This window comes from Petaurus breviceps, unplaced genomic scaffold, assembly GCF_028583685.1.
Source record: "Petaurus breviceps papuanus isolate PSGF00001 unplaced genomic scaffold, PetGlider_PUasm1.0 174, whole genome shotgun sequence".
NCBI lineage: Eukaryota > Metazoa > Chordata > Mammalia > Diprotodontia > Petauridae > Petaurus > Petaurus breviceps.
In genome coordinates, this window is record NW_027185761.1 from 37,557,195 (window position 1) to 37,576,015 (window position 18,821).

Sequence of the window (18,821 nt, forward strand, 5' to 3'; positions counted from 1 at the left end):
GTTCAGGAGAAAAGGTCAGCACCCTGAACCTCAAAGTATACAGGCATAATTATCAAGACAGAAACATCAAGTAGACAGATTTCCAAACTGTCCAACCATTACATCCATACCCAGTCAACATCTGGGTTTCCACATTCTGGGTTTTTCAAAGCCGGGGGACTCTCAACAACGGCTTCCCAGAATTCAGATCAAATCACAGAACACTTCTCAAAGTGAGTCCCAAAACAAAGCTACACATCAGGGCTTATATAGCCTTCTCCTGGCTCAGAGAATGTAACAACCTTATTGACCCACTGGCCAATCAAAAAGTATCTACTGAAAAACAAGCCTCCCTCCCCAGGCTTCTGGTGCACTTTAGCCTAGGGGCAGGGAAGATCTTTAAAATTTACATTTGCATTACACCTGGGTATCAAATCCGGGCTCAGATACTCAGCACCCACTCAGAAAAAATAACTGGCCGTGTAACCTTAAGCAAGTTACTTAACCCCGATTGCCTTAAAAAAAAAAAGAATTAATAAAATAATTGAAAAGCAAGAAAAATAAAAAAGCCTAGGTATCATTTTTCAAAAAAAAATATATATATATATCAAGGAAGATTGTCCCATATTTTAGCTCCGGAGGGTAAAATAGAAATTGGAAGAATCCAATGAAAGAGATCCCCAAACAAACTTCCAGGAATACAAAATCCATTTTTCTAGCCCCCCTGTTCAAGAGGAAAATACTACAAACATCTCGAAAGAAAGAATTCAAATATCTTAGAGCCACAACCAGGATTACATAAGAGTTAGCAACTTATACATGAAAGTAATAGAGGCCTTGGCATATGATTTTCTGGAAGGCAAGGGAGTTAGCATTACAACCAAGAACAAGCTACCTAGCAAAACTGAATATCATCCTTCAGGGGGAAAGAGATATTTAATGAAATAGAGGACATCAAAGTATTCCTGAAGATAAGACCAGAGAAGAATAGACAATTTGACATTCAAATACAAAATTCAAGACAAACATAAAAATGGAAATATGAAAGAGTAATCATAAGGAACTCAATAATGTGAAACTAATTATATTCCTACATTGGAAGATGTGACATGTAACTCCTAAGAATTTTGTTATTATTAGGGCAGTTAGAAGGAGCCTACATAGATGGAGGGCACAGATGTGTTTTGAATATGTTGAGATTATCTCAAAAAATGTAGGGGAGAGAGAAGGATATACTGGGAGAAATGGGAAGAAGCAGGTGGAATGGGGAAATTTTTTTCATATAGATGAGGTACATAAGGAAAACTTTTATGATGAATGGTAAAATGAGAGAGGTGATGGATAATGCTTAAACATCACTATCATCACAATTGGTTCAAAGAAAGAAGAATACACACAGACACACATTATATACACACACTCACACACTCACACTCAGTTGCTTATAGAAATGTATCTTGCCCAAAAGGGAAACAGAAGGGGAAGGAAATAGAAACTATCCACACCTGCAGGTGAGCAGAGCACAGAGCAAAGGGGATCATAAAAGGAAGGATAGATTGTGGGAGGCCATAGTCAGAAGCAAAATGGACTTCTGTAGAAGGACAAGATACAAAGAGAACAAAAAGGATAAATAGAAGAAAATGGGATGTAGGGAAATTCACAGTAATCATAACTGTGGATATAAATGGAATTAATTAACACATAAACAGAAACATATAGCAGAATGAATTAGAAACCAGAATCCAAAAAGTACGTGTGCAAGAGACATACTGGAAAGAGAAAAACACATTTATTTTTTAATTAATTAATTTATTTTTAGTTTTCAACATTCATTTCCACATGATTTTGAGTCACAATTTTTTCTCTCCCCATCTTTCCCCTATCCCCCACTCTGAAATAGCAAGCCTACTGAATAACCATTCTCCCAATCTGTTCTCTCTTATATCCTTCCCCTTATCCCCCTAACTTTCTAGTAGGACAAGATGGTTTCTATAACCCAGTACCTATATATCTTATTTACCAGTTGCATGTAAAAAATAGTATTTAAACATTTGTTTTAAAAACTTTGAGTTCCAGATTCTTTTTTCCTTTTTCCCTCCTCACCCACCTCCACTGGAAGATAACAATTAGATATAGATTGTACATGTGTAGTTACCCAAATAATTTCTATAGCAATTATATTGTGAAAGATTAACTATATTTCCCTCCATCCTATCCATGCCCCACTAATTCAATTTATTTTTCCTTTGACCCTTTACCTTTTAAAAATGTTTGCTTCTAACTACCCTCTCCCCCAATCTGCCCTCCCTTCTATCCTCCCCCCTCTTATCCCCTATTTCCTTATTATCCTGTAGGGTTGATACAATTGAGTGTGTATGTTATCCCTTCCTTAAGCCAAATTTGATGAGAATCAGGTTGTCCCATTCCCTTTCACCTTCCTGCTCTTCCCCTCCATTGTAACAGTTCTATCTTGCCTTTTTTATATGAGATAATTTACCCTAATCTATCACTTTCTTCTTCTGCCAATAAATTCCTCTCTTACCTCTTAATTTTAATTTTTAGATATTATCCCTTCATATTCAACTCATCCTGTGCCCTCTGTCTATATATACATAAACATACAAATGCTCACACTCACATATATATTTATATACACATACATCTTCCTCCTATATATACATATATATGTATACATACACACATATACATACATATATGTACACATATATTTTCCCTATCATCATACTGAGAAAAGTCTAATGAGTTAAAACGATCATTTTTCCATATAGGAATGTAAATAGTTCAACTTTGATAAGTTCCTCATGATTTCTTTTTCCTGTTTACCTTCTCATGCTTCTCTTGCTTCTTGTATTTAAAAGTCAGATTTTCTCTTCATCTCTGGTTTTTTCATCAAGAATTCTTGAAAGTCCACTTAATTGAATCACCTTATTTTCCCTGAAGCATTATGCTCAGTTTTGCTGGTAGGTGATTCTTGGTTTTAGTCCTAGCTCCTTTGACCTCTGTAATATCATATTCCAAGCTTTTTGATACCTTATGTAGAAGCTAATAGATCTTGTGTTATCCTGATTGTGTTTCCACAATACTCAAATTGTTTCTTCCTGACAGCAATATTTTCTCCTTGACCTGGAAACTCTGGAATTTGGCTATAATATTCCTTGGAGTTTTCTTTTGGGGATCTTTTTCAAGAGGTGATAGGTGAATTATTTCAATATCTATTTTACCCTTTGGTTCTAGAATATCAGGGCAATTTTGCTTGAGAATTGCTTGAAAGATGGTGTCTAGACTTTTTTTTTTTATCATGGTTTTCAGGTAGACCAATAATTTTTAAATTATCTCTCTTGGATCTATTTTCCAGGTCAGGGGTTTTTTCAATGAGATATTTCACATTGTCTTCTATTTTTTCATTTGTTTAGATCTTTTTAGTAGTATCTGGGTTTTTATAACATCATTAGCTTCCATTTGCTCCTATCTAATTCTGAAGGAATTATTCTCTTCTGTGAGCTTTTGAAATTCCTTTTCCATCTGGCAAATTTAGCTTTTTGAGGAATTCTTCTCATTGGCTTTTTGGGTCTCTTTTGCTATTTGGGTTTGTCTATTTTTTTAAAATGTTATTTTCTGCAGTGTATTTTATGGTCACATTTAGCAGGCTGTTGGCTCAGTATTCATGATTTTTTTGCATCATTCTCATTTCTCTTCCCAATTTTTCCTCCACTTCTCTTACTTGATTTTCAAACTCCTTCTTGGGCTCCTCCATGGCCTGTAAGCCATTCATGTTTTTCCTTGGAGTCCTTTTATGCAGGAGTTCTGACTTTGATGTCTTCCCCCACTCCATGCCCTGTGTGAGAAGTAGGTCTTCCAGGGCCTCATCCAAGCATTTGAACGCTGAGGGATCCAGAACTGGAACTGAGTGGTAGGAGAATGGGGGTGGGGGAACAGCTAAAGTTAGTGGGGTAACTGAGGACCAGAAATGAGCAGTAGGGGTATGCAGGGAAAGGGTCATGGAGAAGGGGAAAAGCCAAGGCAGATCAAGTGTGGTAGGACAAATGTTGGGAGTGCTTTGGGGGTAACTGATAAGGAGATAGGAGCAAATTAATTCATGAAAGCCTGGAGATGGGAGGGTCTGAGTTAAAAGAAGTTAGGGTTAGGGGGCGGCTACGTGGTACAGTGAATAGAGCACTGGCCCTGGAGTCAAGAGGACCTGAGTTCAAATCTGGCCTCAGACACTTAAAACAAAACTAGCCATGTAAATTTGGGCTAGTCACTTAACCCCAATTGCCCTGCCTTTCCCCCCTCCAAAAAGCAAAAATAAATAAATATATAAAAATAAATATAATAAAATTATTTTTTAAAAAAGGGGGCGGCCAGGTAGCACAGCAAGTAAGAGCACCGGCTCCAGTGTTGGGATGACCTGGGGATCGAATCCGAGCTCAGACACTTATTACCCACCCAGAAACACCTGGCCATGTAACCTTGAGCAAATTACTTAACCGCCATTGTTTGGGGGCAGCCAGGTGGCTCAGCAAGTAAGAGCGCTGGCTCCAGTGTCAGGATAACCTGGGGATCAAATCTGGGCTCAAATACTTAGCACCACACCCAGAAATAACTGGCCTTGTAACCTTGGCAAGTTACTTAACCCTGATTGCTTTAAAAAAAAGAAGAAGAAGTTAGGGTTAGGAGAAGCAGAGCTGTAAGGAATTGGAGGAGAAAAAGACAAAGTTGTACAGCCTGATAAAAGGAAACAACAGGGTTATTTGGGGGAAGAGCAAGAAAAGGGATGGACAGAGCTTTGCCTGGAGTCTAGGAAAGCAGTTTTTGTGTCAAGGAGCATCATTGTACTTGGAAGAGTCCAAAGTAGGTGAGGAAGGGGGCAACCTTGAGGTATGCCAAGGGGAGAGTGCAGATCTTCAGGGACATTCCTGGCCATAGGAGCAGTAGCCCTGACACTTGTCAGAGCGTGAGTTGTGGGCCTGGGGAGCTGCCTGCTGTGGCTGAGAACTCTTCTAGGCATTACAGAGCCAAGGAACCATCCACAAGCAAGGCCATCTTCAGGTATACAGGCTTCCCCTCATCTAAGTGTACCTGACAGTACAGGTAGTAGAGGACAACCCTTATAACTGTAAATTCTGCATTCTTGGCATCATAACTCAGTGGATTGGTGCTGTTGATCTTGGCCTCCTCCCAGCCACTCACTGTCCCATCCATACCAGCCTGAGCTCCATCCATCCCTGCTTTTGCTTGAACTTTGTAGTGGGCTGCATTCACTTTTCGAGTTTGAGCTTTATGACCCTTGACAGCACAAAGAAGGCATACTCTTCTCTTCAGGGTAGGTGCTATATTCTGGCTTTGGGAAATCATTTGCATCACTGGCTCAGCCTCCTTCTCCTCCACCATCTCTTGGCTGGGCTGGGTCTTCCTTCCAACTAAGTTTTATGCCTTTTTTTTTTCCTCCTGTGTCTCTTCGAATAGTTCTTCTGTCTTAGTATTCTCACTCTGGCCCTTCCAAGTCCTCCTCTATTTCCAGGGCAAAAGGGATCTCACCTCCTTTTATTTGCTTCTTAAGGTCCTCTATGGCCTGTAATCAGTTCGTATTTTCCTTTGAAGCTTTTAGTTTAGAGTTCTGACTTCACTGTCTTCCTCCTGTTCCGTGCTTGGTTCCTTTTTGTCCCCAAAATAAGAATCTAATGTTAGAATCTTCTGTTTGTTTCCTTTGCCTGGTCATGTTGCCCCTCAGTCACTTGACCCCTGGGCTTTTTGCCATAGTAGGATTCTGCCACCAGACCTGGGGGCTTTCGTCCCAAATGCTGGGGCTTTTTCAGCAGCTGGAGGTATTAGTTGGGTGCCCTCTCAGAAGCCTCCACACCCTCTGGCAAGCTGGTCACACACCCCAGGACCTCTACCCTAGACTGCAATGCAGATCCACGCAGGTTAAAGCAAGAGCGATTGCCCCTCAGACTGCTCACTTGGTCCCCCTACACTCTGCAGGCCAGAACCTGAAGCTGCCTCATGTCACTGGCTGGCTGTGCAGGGTGTCAAAGCAGCTTCTCGCCCGGGGGGCAAAAGCCACGCACTCACACTCCCATTTACTTGGTCCCAAAGTCCAGACTGCACTGACCTCTCACTTTGTTCTTTGCATCTATGTGTTGATAATTCTGTATCACCACAGCTGCTGGTGATCTGAGGTCCCTCATGCCAGTGGCTGGTCAGATCCGCCCTGGGGCTAAAACCTCCGGCTCATGAGGCCCTGTGCTATTGCTCCCAAAGCACTGCGCTGATTCCTGCCAGCCTGCTGATCTGTCCACAGCAGGAGGTTAGCTTCTCTGTGTCATTTTGTGGGTTCTGCATCTCCAACATTTGTTCAGAGTCCCCTTTTTACATTCATTGGGGAAGGTGGAAGCCAGAGCCCTGAAGAGGTCCTGCTTCTACTCTGCCATCTTGACTCTGCCCCCCCTATAATAATGAATTGTTAATGGAGTAGTGTTCTGATCCCACCAATATGGAAAACAATCTGGAACTATACCCAAAGAGTTATAAAACTGTGTATACCCTCTGATCTAGCAATACCACTAATAGGTCTGTTACCCCAAAGAGTTTATTTTTAAAGGGAAAAGTATATATATGTATAAAATATTTATAGTAGCTCTTTTAATGCTGGCAAAGAATTGGAAATTGAGGGGATGTATTTCAATTGTAGACTGGCTGAATAGCTTGTAGTATATGATTGTGATGAAAGACTGTATTGCTCTAAGAAATGACAGGTGGGGATAATTTCAGAAAGGATGTAACAAGACCTATATGACCTGACGCAAAGTGAGGTGAGAAAAACTGAAAGATCATTGTCTACAGTAACTTCAATATTCTAATGATGATCAACTGTGAAAGACTTTGTTACTCTGATCAAAACAATTATCCATGATCCATTTATATACAACATATAAATATACACATATAACTTATATGTGTGCTTAGGCTTATACATATAGGTATATACTTGTACATATATAGGAAATCATTGAGTCACATGAATGACTTTCTTCATTATTTATAGTGATTTTTATTTGTTATTTGTGTGTGTGTTGTGTGTGTATGTGTGTGTGTGTGTGTAACACTTTGGACTGTACAATGACTCTATGAACTTTGAAGTTGACTGGCCATTACTCTATTCTTGCTGATCCATCCTCTCTGATGGATAGTAGTGCTTCTATATTCCTCCCACCATATTCTTGTGTACTTCCTAGAATATGGTTTAGGACAGGTGTGGGGGACCTGTAACCTCCAGGCCAGATTTGGCCCTCTAGTCCTCAAGTGTAGCACATGTGGCCTTGAAGCCACAATTTCCTTACCCCTGGGTAGTGTACATCCTTTTACTTGACTATCACCCTTTCTTCCTCAATCCCCTTTTCTATATATATTGATGCATTCATACCTTGATATGAAAATGTGTCTACTATTAGGTTTAAGGTGGAATATAATGTTCTTTATGTCAAAGTGGTCTCTTTTTCTGCTGATTTATGGAGTTTAGGACAGAAAATATTGGAAATATTTTCAAAATAGTGAAGCTCCAAGTAGGAAAAAAAATCTCAATATCTAGACAGAGGTTTGGTCCTCTGCCTTTATTTATTTAGTTTTCCCATTTGCAGCTTACCCCTGGCTTCTCTATATTTGAGACAAGCTCAAGATACATGAAACATTTATGTAAAAAGATGAAACAAATGATGTTAAAATGTCTAAAACAGGTGCGATAGAGGAAACCAGGCAAGGAATAAAACATCAGAAAACCTAAATAATCACAAACAGTCCCTTAAGTATTTGAACATTAGGAACATAAAAATCCTCAACTGAATCCTTAGTACCAAGATTTTAGCAGAGCCTCACTGACCACTGCTATATTTATTTTCCTTTATTGGTGCAATCCCACTCTCATTTCCATTTCTCCCTTCAGTTACCTCCACTGTCCCAGCAGTACCAGTGGTTTCCAGAGGAACTCATTAATTCCAGGGTGGTACTGAAGACACTGAATTTCCCTTTCATTACTCAGTCACCTTCTCAAAAACTGTATGTATCTTGTTTTAGACTTCTGGATGTGACCCACTTCTCCTTTCTGACTCAAAGTTTTTGTTAGTCAAAATCATTGTTAGGGCCAGAGAGAATGGTTTTAACTCTAAACTCATAAGTCCCAGAATGCTATTAATTTCTTTCACTCCTATGGTATTCATTACATTTCAATAAAGAAGATAAAGTAAAATATTAGAGGCCTATTTCTAACCCAGTTCCCTTTTCTTTTGGAGCTGTTTTCACCTAGGCATAATGAACAGCCTGATTAAATTAGATTCAACATACCACATATAATTATGTGAGCAAAACTGGTTTAAAGAGACAAGTAGTTTCTTGGTGTGAGAGATATAATACTGAAGAGTTTGGACTTTGTCCTACTGGCAATGGGGAATACTTGGATATGACTGGGAAGGTACATGGTTTCATCTTAAATTTATTTTCTAATACCTTTCCTGTTTTTTTTAAATTTCTTCCCTGATACATTTGTGGTATATTTAATTTAGTTGTATTATTATTTTTATCCATCATCTAACTATCTAAATACTATTATTTGTATTTATATTGTTTTGTGTGAATCTAAGAAACGATGTCACAAAAAGGTTTGAAATAAATATTTTCATTTGGTGGTTATCTTCTGCCTGTAACTACTTTAAATGTAAGAAGGTATAGATATGCGTTTCTTACTCCTTGGTAACCCCAAAAATTATGACAAATGTTAATTACACAATTGATAATAATTATATTATTAGTTATTTAGATGAAATTATTAAGATATATGAATTGTGTAAGGTAATAAATCATATTAAATGGCCCTTAAACTAATCAATGGATTAATTAAACTTAGAATAAATGCTTTTTAAAATTTAAATGAAATACCAACTTGAAATACTTTATTTAAGTGAAACAAGTGCACCTAGAAATTATACATCATTAAGACAGTGATATTTTCACTTATTTTGGAAGCACTTTATTTATAAACAGTCAGTAGGTTTCATTGTGGTATGGATAAACACACATACACACACACACACAGAATTTCAGTTCTAGTTTGAGGAAATAAAAACCAAATGTTTCAGTTTACAGAGTTTTAGCTAGATACTCACAGCCTCAGGAATCAGGAATATTTGTGATTTCATAACAACTAGAACTTTTTTTGTTCAAGGAAGGGTGTTTCAACTGATTTTTGAGAACACCATTTGGCTTTATAAGATGCTAACCTAAATGCACAGTGAGAAAATAACTTGCTATAGTTCAGTTCATGCTGGGTGGAAAAGAAAAAGTCAAGAAGGCAAACATGATAAGATAGCTAGAAGATAAGAAAAAAGAATGACCTTACAGCAGCATTTTCCAAAATAAAGTTTAGTTGGAGTTTGGTCTATTACAACTCTAGTTAGTTGGCTAGCACAGTACAAAATTCTAGACTTTTACATTTTGTGTCCTTCGAAAAATGTATTCAAGCTCAATTGTATTGAAATTAACAAAATAAAACAAAAAAGCAGAAGTATAAAGCCTAACAATTCATAGTGGCTTGACTGTGACTATGGGATTTCTAAAGGAATATATATTAATGTAGCATATATAATGGCAGCACCCTATGAATATGCTTTAAGAATTTGCCTGAATTTAGAATATTGTTCAAGAAATATCTTGAGGTCTGAGACTCCTCACCTATAAATTTATCATTAGGTGATGGACATATATCTATCTACCTATCTACCTACTTATCTGGAGTTTTTGCCCTGAGAAGTTTTGATCAGGGTAAGTGGAGGGAAAATTCCCATCCAGAGCATCTCCATTTTTTAAAGGATTAATTTGATGCCAATATTTACATCATCAAATGCTTATTCCATTTTAAAGCTGCAATAAAAAAAGATTTAATTCCTCAAGTATGACCTTTTATTTTCAGAATAATGTACTTTCCTATAAAATTCCACAGAAAAAGAGGTTCAAATAAATTTTATTTTCCAAGACATAAATGCATTTTTATCTCAGCCTTAGACTAAAGAGGGAGCTATTGACTAACCATGGTTTCAATATTTTGAACTGAATAAAGATGCACTCAATTCTCAGAGGAATCTTTGGATATGTTAGTAACTAAATTTGATACCATTAAAAACTGGAAAAAAGTGAATTATTTGAATGCCTGTGATTGGTACTACAAATAAATCTTTTTTCCTATCCCCCATTCTCACAATTACACACACACACACACACACACACACACACACACACACACACACATTGTGATAGTCCTCTTCTAAGCTGACACCTTGTACTTAATGCTCTCCCTCTTACAAAACAAATATAATTAAAACAAATTAACTCATTGGACATCATTGTCTTTATTCTTTACCTGTCTGCGGAGAGGGGTGAAACATTCTTCATTGTCAGTCTTCTGAAATCAAATGGTCACTGCAATGACCAGAGCTGAATTTTCTTTATAGTATTTACATAATTGTTCGGATTATTTTCCTAATTCTGTTTCTTTTCATCTGCATCAGTTCATATAAATCATCCCAAGATTTTTTTTGTATTCTTTATATTCATAATTTTAATCGGGCAATAATGTTCTATTATATTACTTGATATACAATCAGATTTATATGAGAGGAGATAGAGATCATTATTTCATTGGATAAATGAGGAAACTTTATATAAATGCAGGTTGGTATTTTCCTCTGTAACTTATATACTTAGAGTGTTACTTAGTGTACTTATTGGTTATATGATTTGCTCAGGGTGCCATAGCCAGTATGTATCAGATATAGAACTTGAACCCTGGCCTTCATATCCTTGATCCTAGCTCGCTGTGTGCTATACAGAATAGCTTTCCTCAGCCTATCTCTCATCTGTATGTGGCAAGGTTGGGTGCCAGTTATTCCATGTTAGTGATTCTTAAGTATCAGTAGTATTTGTGGAGAGTCTCATTATAGAACATCATCCTGATATCATCCTATTCAGATACAATTTTGTGGGCTAGAAATCATAGAGGTAAAGTGATGTCAAGCAGAATACAATTTGTACTTCCTAGACACTGTTGAAATACTTTTGTGAATTTATGTGTAATGCTTCAGTGATTCTGGAATGATTTTCTTTTCCAGGGATTGCTTGTGGGGCTCTCTTCTCTGGCTCTCTCTCTTCTGTCTATTGGTCTCCCTGTATCTCTGTCTTTCTATCTGTCTCTTTCTACCTCATTCTCTCTGTCTCTTGATATGTCTCTGTCTCTGTCTGTGTCTCTCTCTCTTCTCTGACTCACTGTTTCTCTGTCTCTTTGTCTGTCTCCTTTTCACTCTCTACCTCTCTCGGTTTGACTACTTTTCTGTGTCTCAATCTTTGTTTCTGTATCTGTGTTTCTCAGTAAGAAAGGGAGTGTGGGAGTTATGGATTCATGGATTCATTGGTATAGAGAATACTGGGGGTCAAAACTCCCTCTGTTGGCAAGATCTCTAGAACTAACATTTCTAGAGAGTTTTCTGTGGCTTTGAGAAATTAAATTACTTTCCCAGAGTCACACATCTGGTATGCAACAGAAATAGAACTTGACCTGCTATTTTCTTAACTCCAGGCTCATTATTCCCTCAAGTATTTAACAACCCCCCTGTAGAGTAAAATTCTACATTTTCTAAAATAAGCTTGTGTCATGTTAAATTATTTAACCTCATAAAGAGAAGGTAGTTGTTCATCACAACATATCTTATGAATCAAATATTTTGTGTCACTCTTTTCATTGTTTCTTTTTTATACACAAGATTTCTAATAGTAATAAAAAATATCTGGAGATAAATTACTTCTTGAACCCAACAGTTGTTACCCTATTACTGGTTCTGGTACTTGCCTATAAAAAAGAATAGAGCTTAATTTAGAAGCATAAAATACAGGTCTACCCCTTGGATCTGTCACTTACCTAACTATATGACCTGGGATAAGTCACTTCAGTCCTCTGGGAAGCAGTTTCCTCATATGTAAAATAAATTGTTTGTATTAGATGACTTCTAAGATTCATTCCAGTTCTAAATCAATGATCCTATGATCCAGGACATATTGCCATTTCCACAAATAGGAAGAAGTAATTTATTCAACATTTCAAAAAGGAATAAATCAAAAATGTAATAGCACAATACTAACAAAACAACAACTGAGGCCAAGAATCATGGAATCTCAGATTGGAAGGGACCTAAAGACCCTAATTATACTTGAAAAATAATTTTGTCTGCTATATCCCCAACAAGTAGTTTTCCAGGCTTTGTTTGAAAGCTTTCAGTAAAGAGAAACATTGCCTGTCACATCAGCCCATTCCACTTTTGTTTATTTTTTTCTTTATATCTCATCTAAACTTTAAAATTAGGTCCAAACGAGCTATTAAATCCATATGCAAATGAAGGAAAGGGCAATATTTATGTCAAAAAAACAATAATGCTCACTGGAATTTGTATTGTGGTTTACAGATTTACAGATTTGCATTTAAGCCTCACAATATGTATGTGATGTAATTCAAGGTAACCCCATTTTAAAAGTTCTACTCTATACCTCATATTGTCATGAAGGTCATTTAGGCTTTTTAAAGACTATGACAAGAGAAGGGTCCATTGGGTAGCTTCTACCAAGCTAGAAAGACTTTGAATATGGCCCGAGCAATATTGAGCCTTACATTTTTTGTAAGACTAACCTAGCTACATAAAGAAAGCCACTTTATATTAGTAATTAGCTTGTCATTTGCTGTTTTTTGTCTGTTTGCTTTCATTTTTAGTGTAGCAATTCATGAAAAAAAAGTTTGTTTTGTTTTGCTTTTTAGTGGTCTTCAGTATTTTACATTTACAGAGCATCCTATATATGTTATATCATTTGATTCTTGCATTTACATGGCATGTTGGGTACACTTAGTATTATCCCCACTTTCAAGATTAGGAAATAAGATTGAGAGGAGTTAAATAATTTGTTCCAAATCATAGCTGATTCTAAATCTACCACCCTATGCACCACTGTTCCTAGCTACCCACCTTGATACTAATCTCAAACACTGAGGGGGAGGGAGGAGGAAAAGCACCATGAAAATAATTGCAGTATGTGTACCAACCCCTGATTGCTGAGGATAAAGTGACTGAGAAACTCTATGAAGATTTTGGTAAGAGTTCGAAAATCAAATCAATATACACTTTGATAATTGTTGATTTTAATACAATGATGGGACTTGGTGAAGATGGGAAGAACCACATGGGAAATCACAGTACAAGAAAGAGGATTGGAAAAAGTCAGAGACTATTAGATTACATGAAATAAAATATCTATATCATAAATATGTTCATTGAGGGGCGTAGCAGGGAAGGTAGGCACTGAATATGGCAAGCTCTACATAATGCCCAAAAGAACAAAAACAGATTACATTATAACAGACATGAAAAGATTTCTTGTAGATAAGAAAATTACCATTTTTATAGCTAGACCGTCTATTCAAAATGTTTACTAAGAGTGATCTATACATCAATCAATCAATAAAAATTAATTATGTGTAAACTATATGCCAGGCATAGGCTCCTCAGAGTATAAGTTTCTTAAAGGTATTCAACAATTGACCACATCTTTACCATCTCATGATTCAATAAAATTTATATGTCAAGTCAATAGGTATTTATTAAGCACTTATTATTTGTCAGGTGCTGTGGTAAATATTTTGGATATCAATACAAGCAAAAAGAAAGAAAATTGTTTCTTTCAAGGAGATTACATTTCAGTGGTGGAGATAGACAAAAGTGAGCTGAAAAACAAGGCGGGCAGTGGAGCTATATTTTAAAAATAGTTTTCATTGGTTTTTCTTCTTGCTTTTTGATTACAGAAAAGTATTTGATTCTGTAGAGGCTCTTCTATAACAGTTACTTTTTCCATCCATACATTAAATTCATGTAAGTATCATTAGAAGAAATAACAGGGTGGCCAGGTGGCACAATGAGTAAGAGCACGGGCCCCAGAGTCAGGAGACATGGAATGTCTTCCAGGCTCAGATACTTAACACCTACACAAAAATAACTGGCCATGTAACCTTGAGCAAGTTATTTAACCCCAATTGCTTAGGGGCGGCCAGGTGGCACAGTGAGTAAGAGTGTTGACCCCAGCGTTGGGAGTCCTGGGATCGGTTCTGGCCTCAGATACTCAGCACCCACACAAAAATAACTGGCTGTGTAACCTTGAGCAAGTTACTTAATCCCAATTGCTTTAAAAAAAAATAACAGCAGAAAGAGTCTTGTTCGATGGCCCTCTGATTATAAATAAACAGGACAAATGAATAGGGAGTCAGACTACAATTGAAAGGTGACCATTTGACTTTATCCATCCCCTTTGGGGAATTTCATAGCTCTTTTACCTCAAGATTCTCATGAAAGCAAAGGCAATTCATTTTAATATTACCATTCTACTAGTATTGCTACTTGGAAATGAGATATCAGATATACCATCTATGAAGAATTCAAAGTGAATACACCAGAGAGGGCAGTAGATAAACACATGATGCTTTAGCAGGCTGTTATGCATAAGGAAAGAAGCACTAAAAAGAAAAGCAGGTGTAATAGGAATCATCAGGGAAAAATGACTATAACATAGAAAGTATTGATGAATGCTTATTGATTACAGAATAAATGTTTGTTGATTGTCAGGAAGAGAATATAGGATGACCCCAGGGCAAGTCAGGTGGGTAACTGGAGTGTTCCATACATGTATAAGATGAGAAGAAATCAAAAAGGACTCTGGAATGCTGTATGAATGATCAGCTTAAGGGATGATGTCAATAAAATGTGAGCAGGATGGACAAGCATCAATGAGTTGCAAGTTGTATCATTACAAAGAACTTCTCAATAGGTGAACTCATTGATATAATTGAATATTTTTAAATGATAAAACTGAAGTTCAGAGAAATATTTTTAGGTTACATAGGCAGTGAGTGACAGACGTAGAATGTGAATACCTGTCTTCCTGTCTCAATCCACTATACCAAGCTTGCCTTCCTATAAAGAAAAGGAACTAACTCTAACTGTTCCAATAGATTGTGCAAGTTTGAGTCATACTAGGTCTTAAAGTCAATGCATTCATGTGGAATATATTCCAAATTTAGATTTAGAGTTGGAATTAAAGTCTTTCTGTAGCAATAATTATTTTTAAAAATCGTTAAAATGGGCATTTTGACTTCTAAAAGTTGTTGTGTTGGGGAATACTGTAAGAGATATATTCTCTGGAGACCTTGCTTGAAATGAATGAAAAAATAATTTTGAAACTGAAATAAGGAATAAACATTACAATTGTTTTCTCCAAAATATCAAGTTCTAAAATCATCAGCTCAAAATTGTTTGAATTTTAGAAAAGTATGAGAATCCATTTCCTTAATTTTGAGATTAAATTTTGGCTGAGGATGTCAGGTAACAAGTGGTATGACCTCTCATGCCTAGATTATGTTTCTCAGGACTGAAAATTTCTTCATTGCTGAATGATATATCAATGTCATTTTAAAGTTCATGTCATTGATAATAAAGTAGAAAATGGGACTTTTGAAATATTAAAAAAGGGAAATAAGAGGAGCTAGCAGGGTCAAATCTCAAACTATAATATGAAGAACTCATTTTTAAGAGTTTAGTACTGTTTAAAAATAGATAGGAGGGAGAGATTAGTTACACTATATACAGAAGCAAACATACCTATTTCCTTAGTATTATAAGATAAACAAAAACATCCCAGCTACTGAGATTAGGACTCGCCACTTGATTTTTTAAAAAGTGTTAGGAAAATTGGGCAGCAGTGTGGAAGAAATTGAATTTAGACAACATCTCACAATTTATATCAAATAAGCTACAGATGCCTACATGACCTCGATATAAAATGTATCATAAGCAGATTAGAGACATATGTAAATAAAAACTATTAGATTTATGGATAGGAAAAAAAAGTTCATGACAGAATAAGAAATAGAGAGGATTACAGAAGATAGAATAGATACCATGTTTTTTACAGAAAATTTAGAAAATGATCTTACAAAAAATTCAATGAACCAAAAATTGAAGGGGAAACAAAGGAGGTAAAAATATTTCCAATAAGTTTCTCAAATAAACTCCAGTGTACACAATGATGAAATTCTTAATAAGAAGATCCATTTCCCAAAGGATAGATGATTAAAGAATAACAGTAGGTAGCTCTCAAAGGAAGAAACCTCAGCTATCAATAGCCATAGAATATTATGCCCCAAATAATGCTCATTGGAGAATAGCAAATCAATAATTCTGAATTTCCACTATTCAGAGAGGCAAAGATGCCAAAAAAGATAAATCTTAAATGTTGGATAGATTGTGGGAAAACAGGTATATTGACGCACTCTCTGTGGACCTGTTAATGGGTACAGTCATTTTTAAAAACAATACAGAAGTGTAGAGAAAACATTATTAATTAGTGAAAGTCCTTTGACCCAGCCATAGCACTGCTAGCTATATACTAAAAAGAGATATAAGAAAGAGTTAAAGGTCCTTTAAGTACAAAATATTTATACCAGCTCTTTTTGTCTTGACCAAATCTTCTTACTCCCACCAAAAAAAAAAGGATACTCATCAATTGAGGAATGCCCAAAAATTATGAATGTGGTGTAATATTATTTTTCTGTGAGAAATGAGGTAACAAATTCTTTTAAAGAAATGTGTAAAGAGTTAAATGAACTGATAGTGAAAAAAGGAGGAGAAAAATATACTGTAATTGCAGAATTAAAATGAAAAATTTTGAAGGTTTTCCCAAACTTCAAAAGAATGAAAGCTTTAAAATCAGGAAAGAAAAATGCAATAAAAACATTGTAAGAACAGGCAATTTTGAAAATTATAAGAATTATAAGTAATATAATGACTATTCATTATTCCAAAATCCCAAAGATGCAACATACTATACTTCCTCTGACAAAGGACATGTACTCAGGTGCAGATAAATAGCTATAAATATGTGTATACATATATGCATGTACATATGTGTGTATATATGTGTGCATATATATGAAATTATGTTATGTTTACCTTTAAATCCGGTTTACTCTTAAATCTACCTCATAACTAGCAGCACAGCACTGAACACAAGTGTTAAATAAATATTATATATTTTTAAAGTATTTAAAATGTTACTTTTAACTTCTACAGTATGATGTATGATAAAATAAATGCATAGACACATCTGTATACACACATATATTCTCAGACATGTACACAAATTACATATATAATACCATATTTTTGGATACATACATACTATTTGTGTGTGCATGTGTGCATATACAAACGTATCTGTATGCATTTAATCCCACACATACATAGATATATAACTATACATAATAACACTAAAAGTAAATATTAACTTTTTACAAATACATAATATCTATTAAAGGTTTGTTTTCAGTATATGCTAATTAGCATGCATACAAAGTTGCACATTACATTGTGTTTTAACCAAAGATGCTTATTGGGAGACAAATTAATATGCCTAAATATTTACAGAGAAAGATAAAATTGATACTCAAAGAGAGAGATGAGATATTAGTTAAAAAATGATCACTGGCAATTAACGGAGATAGTAATGATTTCTTATAAGCCTCTGAGTACTTTTATGAATAAAAGCAATCAGATTAGTACCCTGTTTTGACCAAAGTTTAAGAATCCATGTAAGTAGGAGTACCAGGAAGTAAGTCTAGAAATGTAGGTAGTGACAGCCTACTTTTTGTGTTCTATGCTTTAGGGCTCCATGGAAAGTTCTTTGAGTTGGGGAAAGACAAGATTATAGCAGCACACTAGAGAGACTGCCTTGGTAGCAGGGTGAAAAGTAGTTTGTAATAGAGGGAAATTAGAAGGAAGGAAGACCATAAAGGAAGCCATTCAATGAAAATCATGCTCATGTGTGTCCTCTAGTCATAACTGAGTTATAACGGTTATGGAACAAACAGTTTAATTGGTGTAGGAAATTCCCAGAAGCAAGAAGGAAGTATTTGAACAAATTTAAATTAAATTTTATAATTTATAATATATAAATTTAATTTAATTTAAATTAAAAATAAAATAAAATAAATTTAAATAAACAAGCATTTATTAAATACCTGATATGTCTAAGAAACTGTAATTTTTAAATACTTTCTCATTTGTTCTTCACAATAGCACTGGGAAGGAGGTACTATAATTATCTCCATTTTACAGTTGAGTAAACTGAAGTTAAATGACTTACCCAGGGTCACATCGTAAATGTCTTAGGCTGGATTTAACCTAGGTCTCCCTGACTCCACACTCAATATTCTATACACTGTTCTACCTAGCTGCCTCTATGTGGAAACATAGACAGGAAAGAAGAATCAGCCTCTATCTGTGCTGCCATTAGCAAACAGAAACAGAAAAAGACTTTAACCAAAATTTTTGCTCTAAGCTAAGCTTTCTAAATGCCATGTTCCCTCTTTTGCAGCTATAATTGTGCCAATGGCTACATTATGGGGAAATACTCCAATCCTTCGGAAAATTATAAGAAAGAAAGAAAGAAAGAAAGGAAGGAAAAAAAGAAAGAAGGAAGGAAGGAAGAAAGAAAGAAAAAAGAAAGAAAAGCATGGGCCCTATAGTTGACCCTGAAATGGCACTGAGTCTTTTGTGATGTCCCAGGACTTGAATTTGAATATCAGCATTCCCCCTTTTTCCTACTTAGGTAAATTTCAGCAAGTCACATTATCTCTCTAGCACTTAATTACTCATGAAATAAGGAACAAGTTGGGGCAGCTAGGTGGTGCAGTG

General features: G+C 35.8%; 1 pseudogene; it reads right to left on the reverse strand.

Annotated features, from left to right (window-relative positions):
- Positions 1-4,827: 4,827 nt before the first annotated feature.
- Positions 4,828-18,821, reverse strand: part of LOC138158360 (tumor necrosis factor ligand superfamily member 12 pseudogene) — a 53,300-nt pseudogene continuing 39,306 nt past the window's right edge.